The sequence below is a fragment of the Macrotis lagotis genome, chromosome 8, assembly GCF_037893015.1.
Source record: "Macrotis lagotis isolate mMagLag1 chromosome 8, bilby.v1.9.chrom.fasta, whole genome shotgun sequence".
NCBI lineage: Eukaryota > Metazoa > Chordata > Mammalia > Peramelemorphia > Peramelidae > Macrotis > Macrotis lagotis.
The window spans coordinates 165,273,277-165,282,255 of record NC_133665.1 but is presented as its reverse complement, the minus strand read 5'-3'; the positions used below and the strand labels follow the sequence as shown (position 1 = coordinate 165,282,255).

At 34.7% G+C, this 8,979-nt stretch overlaps 1 pseudogene; it reads right to left on the bottom strand.

The window, feature by feature from the left end:
* Positions 1 to 4,962: 4,962 nt before the first annotated feature.
* LOC141496574 (elongin-C pseudogene) lies at positions 4,963 to 5,259 on the bottom strand (annotated as a pseudogene).
* Between the last annotated feature and the right edge of the window lie 3,720 nt (positions 5,260 to 8,979).

Below are 8,979 nucleotides of genomic sequence, written 5' to 3'. Positions count from 1 at the left end.
TCCAAGGCCGATGCTTTATCCACTACGCCACCTAGCCGTCCAATATGAATGAAATTCTGAGTGTCCTGAGGTGGACCCCAAATCTATATCTAGGATAACAGAGATTAAAATCAACAACGATTACTTTTTGAAGTTTTATTAGTCCGTTTTATTTCTTATAAAACTCTTAATTTCTTAACCATTTACACTTTCTATTAACCTCTGTCTATAGAACTTCTAATTGAACAATAACTAAAATCCAACCAATGCATTGATCTTATCTTACATTACATGAAATATTACTTACTTCCGGGCTACCAAGATTCTATCAGTCTCTTGATATTTAATTAACTACCAAAACTGCTAATTCATATGTTGAGATTCCTGATAGAGTTATAAAATCTGTACTCTATTGGAAACAATGCAAAATAAAATTCACTTTATTTGATAACAGTGGAAGAGGGCCTTTGAAACAAGCAATCACACAAAAAAGATGCTACTTAGGTAAAGTTGTCTATTAACTGTATTCAATATTCTCTCACACAGATATCTCTGTGCTTAATACAAATTTGAGTCCCTTTTTGCCTTTGATAGCCAAAAAGGGTTCTAATTGCTTCTGGTCATTATAGGGTGAAAGGAATGGTTAAAGCTTAAAAAACAAAGTGGTTTATCTGGACAAAAAGTTGAAAAATACATACATATATGTGTACACACATGAATATATACATACATACATATATATATATATACACATATGAGTGCATAAAGGTTCCAACTTATCAGAGAAATGAGTAAGAGGCAGAATTGTCCATTCAGGACTTCAACATTGAGTAAAAATATATTACTATTTACTCAGAGGCCAAAGGAAATTAGGAAAAAGCATAAATTAGGGAAATTAGAAAAGCAACTAGAAAATGAAAAGATATGTGCAAATGCTGAATGTAAGAACTTAGACCACCAAATCTATATCATTTTTATCTTATTCTTTTTAATATGGTCTGTAATTACAATGAATAACTCTTTAACATTATACCTTCATCTTATTCAGAAGGACTTTCCACATTTTATAGGCTATAATGATGTTTTAATTTCCCTTTAAAAGGATCTGAACAAATATTTTTTCCAAAGAAGAAATGCAAACTATCAACAACCATTTGAAAAACTGCTCAAAATCTTTCAGAAAATTAGCAGTCCCAGAAGCTTTCAAGCATAAATTCTATACCATCAAGTTAGTAAAAGATGGTAAAGGATGGCCTTAATTATTGCCTTCTTTATTTTGAAATTGATTTATATTTAATTTGTATTCATTTAGCTTCTCAGCAGAACATAAACTCTGAGTTCTTCTTCTTCTTCTTGTTGTTTACCCAAACATTTATTATAATAAACTAGAGACAGACCCTGAGGGGCCTTAAATGACAAATTAGGGGCATTTGCATATTAGCTCCTAGAAACAGGTGCTTTTTGAACAAGCTGGGCTACACAGCTGAGACTGTACATTCATTATTTTAATTTCACATTTGAATGGAGAATAAATTGGAAGGATTAGAGCCTCAGGCAGAGATAACAATTAGAAGGCTTTGAAAATTGCCAAAATCAGAGGCAATAAGAATTAAAGAGGGTGGTTGCTGTGTGAATGGTAAGAAAAGAAAGGATACAAAATATGTCAAAAGCTAGAATAAATAAAATGGTAAATTTATTGTAAATCATTAGAAAAAATGAGAATTGAGAATGATTCTGTGGTTAAGATCCTGGAAATGGTAGTGTCCTTGATAAATATAGAGAAATGGGGAAGACAGATGGGTTTACATAGAAAGACTCTGGGTTCTGTTTTAAATATTGTTAAATATTGAACACATTTAATTTTTAAAGATCTTCCAAATAGAGATAGCTAGAAGTGGAGTGAGTAATTTCAAGAGATTGTGGGTACTCCTTAGAAAATCTTTAAGCAGAGGTTAGATGTCCATAGCATGTATTGAAGTGGAATTTTCTTTTATGTGGGATTGGACAAAATAGCCACTGATACTCCTTCCAAATCTCAAATTCAGTGATTGGAAGATGGCTATGGAACATCCAAGTTAAACAGTTAGAAATGCCCAATAGGAAGGTGATACTAATAGACTATATATCAGAAAAGAGATAACAGGGTACACAAACACACACACACACACACATACACACAAACACAGAAACACACATAAACTATATCTCTACCTATCTAGCTCTTTCTTCATCTAGCTATCTTTCATATTTGGGAATGATCACTAAACTCTTAGGAGCTTGTGATTTTAGTAATAAGATCATTGATCCTACCAAATTCCTATCATAGGATGAAAATTCATGGTTTCTAAAAACATCAAATTGTACAGTATGGACCACGGCAGGGAAACAATCTGTTTAAAGTCTTTTGGAAATATATGAAAACCTCTACAAGCAATATTGGCTTATTGTACTCTACAGCTTTGAAGCCATCTTTCTTGGATGGCAGTAGAAAACTTCAATATACTTGCATGAATTATAGATGACACCCAATACTCTTGTTAAATTGGCTACTATAGGCTTTTCTAACAGGGACTCTTCAGTTCTGTCTGCCATTATGCATTCATAAACACCCAGATTTGCCTGCAGAAACACTTTTAACACTGGAGAGATCATGTGAACAAGATTCAAAGGACCTTTTTCCATTTGAGGTGGGAGGAAGGTAAGGAGTAAATTCAGGCTGTTACAGACATTTATTTCACCTGGAAATGAAGTCATGACTTCCAAACAATTAATTCATGACTTGAATTGTGGATGAAATACTGCCTGCAAAAAGTCGGAGACAAAAATCAGTATTTCATCTAGGGTATAATTTATGAATAGTGTAGACTTAGGGAGCCTTAAAATGAACTTCATTACTGTCTGTGTTGAGACAGAGTAATACATAGGGAAGCTGATCAAAGTCTCTGAAGCCACACTTGCCTTTTCAAAGATTCACCTCTGATTCCATTTCTATTCTGATGAGCATTTCTATTTCCTTCTTTCTTTTTTTTTTTTTTTTTTAGGTTTTTGTAAGGCAAACAGGGTTAAGTGGCTTGCCCAAGGCCACACAGCTAGGTAATTATAAATGTCTGAGGCCAGATTTAAACCCAGGTACTCCTGACTTCAAGGTTGGTGCTTTATCCACTGCACCACCTAGCCGCCCCCTGATGAGCATTTCTTTATGGAAGTTGTTTCTAAAGACTGCATACACACTCTCTATATAGGGGTTTATTTTATTAACTCTTAGAGCCCCAACTTTTGGCTCTAGTGAAAAAGTTTCGCTTGAACTGAGGGGATTAGAAGAAACCTTTCTTCTTCCAAATCTAGCATAATTAGAATGGATTAATAGACAACAACATTCAAATAGCAGGTAAATTTTTGGAAAAAGGGCAAGCTGGTGAACAATTATTCAGATCATATTTCAATTCCCATTAATTTGCATCCAGTTAAAAAAGAGCTAGCCTCAAGTACCAGTTGTCAAAAGAGTTCTCATTCACTTTTACAAAAGAACTCATTTGTTAGTGTCCTTGGAGCAAACATTTTTCTAGAAGAAAACTACTCTGGGTAACTATAAACTCTCTGTCAGGTTATTTTAATTAACAGTTTTTTTTTTTTTCCCCAGGAGTTTTAACTACAGGTGACGTGAGTATTCGCTCTTTTCTTCATACTTAATTTCAAAAGAAAAACAGGAAGTACATTGGCATGAGCAATAGTTTCTGAGTGAATCATATTATTACTAGTGTGCTCTTTCACAAGACACTTAACCTTCTATGGACTCAGTTTCCTTAATTCTAAAAGACTAGGTGGCCTTTGAGGTTCCCTTTGGTTTGAGATCTGTTATCCTATGATCAATCTTTCATTCTTCTGTGGAGCAAAAGCAAAGAGAAAAAGAGGCCGATGGGAAGTACATGAGATTTGGAATAAAAGAAGCTACATTTTACATCTCAACACTCTTACTAGCTGGATGATTTTGTTCAAGTCAAGTAAATGTCATGAGGACTTAATTTTCAGCTCCTTAATCCGTAAAAGAAGTGGGTTTAGACCAGATTATTTTTGAGGTCTCTCTCACCAAGCCACAGCTAGGCAGTACGATAGAGAAATGAACATGGAGTGGGGAAGATATGAGTTCAAATCCAGTCTCATATACTTACTAGCTATATAAACTTGGTTCAATCCCTTAACCTCCATAAGCCTTAGTTTCCATAACAATAAAATGGGGACAACAGCAACACCTACTTTCTATCCTTCAGGGTTTTTGTGAAGTTCAAATGGGATAATATTTGTAAAGAGCTTAGTACATAGTAGGTGCTATATTAATGCTTGTGTGTTTTCTTAATGCAGCTCTATACTGATAATCATAGATACATGTAAGGAAGTAAATACAAAGCATTTCAAAGAGGATGGGATTATTAATAATTTGGTGAGAAGAGATCAATCAAGAGATATTTATTCAACTTCTACTGTTTACCAGAAATTGTGCTTAAGTGCTGGTGTTACATGAAAAAAGTGAAATGACCCTGCCTTCAAGACATCTACAGTCAGTCAGGGGATAGAGAATATACATATATACACATGTATTTGCAAATATAAATATGTACAAAACAGATGCAAAATAATTTGGGGAGGCAGTGCACTCATCAGTCAATAAACATTTATTCAATATCTATGATATTCAGGCACTACATTTACCAATGGAGACAGAGAGAAAGGAAAGCTCCCAAGGAGCTCTCTGTCTAATGGGGGAGACAATGCAAATAACTATAAAAATATGCAAACATCTTTTAAAAATTTTTTTATATTTTTTTTTATTTAAGGCAATGGTGTTAGATGACTTGCCTAAGGCCACCTAGCTAGGCAATTATTATGTATCTGAGGCTGGATTTGAACTCAGGTCTTCCTCACTCCAGGGCCACTGCTCTATCCACTGCACCACCTAGCTGCCCCTATCTTTTTTAAAATAATCATTTATTTTATTTCACAATCCAAGAAGTTCACAAGGATCAATTCCAGTGCAATCTAAAGTACTATTGGGAATTCAGGAATCTCTTTAAAGCTATTAGTGTAGTAAGCCTTGGAGAAAAAAGACATGCATACTTTTTAAAGAACATGTGATGAAATTTTTCTAAAATTAAACTCTTCAGTTTCAGTTTCAGCCAATTAATCCTGGTCACTTAGCATGGTTTTTGTTGATCCTGATTTTAAAGTATATCCCTTTTTTAAAAGAAACTTATGACCATTTGAAGATATTAATCTCACATACATTGCATCTGGGTCTTCACACCATTTGAAACTGTATACAGGATAAATTTGAAATAATCTGTAGCAAGAAGATATTAAAATTAAGAGTTCTTAGGAAAGACTTCTTGTAGAAAATGGGGTTTTGGTTGGGAGTTTAAGCTCTGCCAAGGGAATGATGATGTAGAGATGAAGAGGGAGAACATTCCAAGTATGAGAGATCACCAATAAAAATTACCAGCATCAGGAGATGAAGTTTCTTATTTGAGTATCAGAAAGGAAGCCAGACTGGTAATAATCACAATGAATTCCAAAAAAATAAGATTTAATATTTGAATCTGGAGGTAATAGGGAGCGATTGGGGTTGAGTTAGGCATAGAGGTAACGTAGACAGACCAGCACCCAAGGCAGATCACTTTGGAGTGGGGACCAATTTGTATAAGAAAGACCAATCATCAGGCAATTGCCTTAATACAGGTGTGAGGTGATGAGGACCTGGACCAGGATAATGATGGTATGAGAGAACCAATAGTCCATGACAACCCATTGGAGATCAGTGAGTAGGCATGGATGACAACAGGTAGGTTATAAGTCTGGGTGACTGGGAGTAAGGTGATTGATTTGTATAGTAGTAGGGAAGTTAAGAAGAGGTGAGTTTTTGATGCCGGATGTTAATTTAGTCTGGGAATATTGAGTTTAATGTGACTATGGGACATATATGTCAAAAAGTCCAATAGATGATTAGAAGGATGAAGCTGTTGATCACCAGAAGATGGGGCTGAATAAGCTGATTGAAGCATTACCATAGAGATGACAATTGAATCCACTGAAGGCGATAAGGTCACAAGTGAAATAGTATAAAGAAAAGAAGACCCAACACAGTACTCTGAGACATCCACAATGATTGTGACCTGGAAGAAGACCCAGCAAGAGGCTGATAAATGATCAGAGAGGTAATAGGAGAACCAGGAAAGAAAGGTGTCACAAAACCCCACAGAGATAAGAGGTTAATAGTGTTAAAGGTTGTTTGCAGTGAGTTCAAGAAGGATGGGAATTGAGAAAAGGACATTCAATTTGTCAAATAAGACATTTTTATTCAATTTGAAGAGAACAGCTTTGGCTGAATGATAACCTTGGCGAGCATGCTGTTGAAAATAAAGAAGAGCACAATAGGAAGAAAAGTTGAAGGATTAATTGAAGTTGGCTTCTTCACGTAAATCAGCATAAAAGGGTAGAAAAATATGGGACAGTAGCATGAGTGAATGAAGCAAATGACAGTCTTTTGTTTTGTTTGGCAAATCAATTAAGATTGATTGACTTGCCCAGGGTCACCTAGTTAGTACGTGTCCTATGTCTTAGATTTGATTTGAAATAAGATCCTCCTGACTCCAGGGTCAGCACTCTAACCATTGTTCCACCAAGCTGCCCCAGAATAAGAGGTTTTGAGGATGATGGCCATTTGAGCATGCATGGGCAGTAGGGAAGCTGCTAGAGGACAGGGAGACACTGAAGCAAAGTTAGAGAATAAACTAACAACAAAATCAACTAGAAAAATGTTCCATTTGATCTATGTGTTAAAGGAAGATAGAGACCACAAGAGTCTTAAGGAGGGAGGGAAAGAATTTCAGGCATGGGGTGTAGAAAATACAAGGAGGGCCATGTTTAAGGGGAAAAAAAAAACTAATTTGCTTGGACCATTGAATATGTGAAGGGCAGGGATATGTATACTGGGAAGGAGTTTAAATGCCACATAGAAGAGTTTTTATATGATGCTGGGGATATAGGGAATTATTGTGACTTCTTGAGTAGGCAAATGATGTGATGCACTTTAAAGGAAATAATTTCAATAACTGGCTAAGAAGTGATCCAGGAGTTGCTCTAGAGAAAGCTAGGAATTCTGAGAAAATCAGAGAAGATAGCAAATTCAGAAATTCAGGGTCACTGAAGTAAATCATTTACCCTTATATGTTTTGGTTTACTAACCTACAAAATGAGAATGTGTGTCTATTAACTCTCCCTATCAACATCATCTTAAGGTTGGAATATTTATGAAAGTGCTCTTAAAAATTTTCAAGTGCTACATTCTTGTTATTACTATAATAATTATTATTATTAAAATTTCACATATGAAATGTTTACTACTCTATTTACTACATTATCTTAATAATACAGGCATTTAACACCAAATTTAGATTAGGACAATCCTGTGATTTGAGGCACCCATGAATTACAAAATGTAATGAAAACAACTTTGCTTCTAATTAGGTTTAGGAAGATAAAATTTCTAGTTGCATTCAAACAAGTGCAGCTCCTTTTTGACTTCACATTCATTATAACAATTATCAGTGCTAGGTCAGAAAAGCACCTCTACTGGAAAATAGGAATTTTTCTTAAAATTGATTAAGCATCAATTCTCCAATTCACTGCAATTTGGGTCTTTTATGCTTCAGGGATCAGAGAAGTCAAACCACTAATATAAGCTTTGGTTACCAACCAAAACCCAACAATACAATTTGGTTACAGAAGAAAGAAATTTTGAGTATCTGTGTTTACTATATCAGAGAAGGAAGTTATTGGGGAAAGCTGTAGATCAACACACATCTTTTGAACAAAGGACTCTGCCTGAAGTGAGTTTCTAGAAAAGATCAGCTCTTTACTCAAGCTCTCAACTTATTGAGTCTCTTCAATTATTCAAATGATTCTGGAAAATTGATTTCTTTTTCATTCAGCAACAAAGAATATGTATGCATGTATATATGTATGTATGCATGTATATTTAAGGTTAGACAGACCAACTATTTTTGCTTACTTTTTTTAGAGATCTTTCCTAATTGGGGGCTCAGAGCTATGGTGACTATATTTCAAAGTATATATTTAAAATAAACACCAAAAAAGCAAAAGAGGAAGGAACCAAGTGGATTTTACAATTGTCTCTTACAGTGAATACACCCTATTTTGCATAATAAGCTAATGTTCCTGCTAATAACCTGACATGTATGTATGTATGTATGTATGTATATCTACATACTCACAATAACCTTTTGACTACAAAATTCTGTGACATATCAAAAGCTGTCCTCTGTTTTGAATATTTGACTGGTAACTAGTCTGTTACTAACTTGCTCTATATCAATTCATCTCCAAAAACATTAAGAAACAGCATGGAAAAATACATAACCAGGTAAACCTGGGTTCAATTCCTATCTCTGCCACGTACTGGCTCTGAGACCTTGAATAAGTAATTTGATCTCTCATTAGTGGTATCAAACTCAAATAGAGTACAATCTAATTCCTATATCTATCCCCCATGTATCAGCTTAGATTTATGTCTATAAAGAGGAAATTATACACATGTGTATAAGTATACACACAACACACATATAACATAATGTGTGTGCACAAAGCACACATATGGTCTACAATATGGCTGTCCAAAATGCATCCTGCAATGCAATTTTATGTGGCCCCTGTGGGACTCCTAAGTACATTAGTAAATGAAGCTGAACTATCATGAAGCTCTCACTAAAATGGCAAATCAAAATATATTGCCTATTGTTTCAATAAACACTTTTAAAAATTAAATTGAACAGTCTTGATGTACAATATGAACACGTATAATTATATATGTATAAACATGCATAAGAGTACACATTTGACATTCTGGTGAAGCCTATGAAACCCACTCAAAATTATGCTTTAAATATTTAACATATAGGAGTAACTAGGTGGCGCAGTGGATAGAGCACT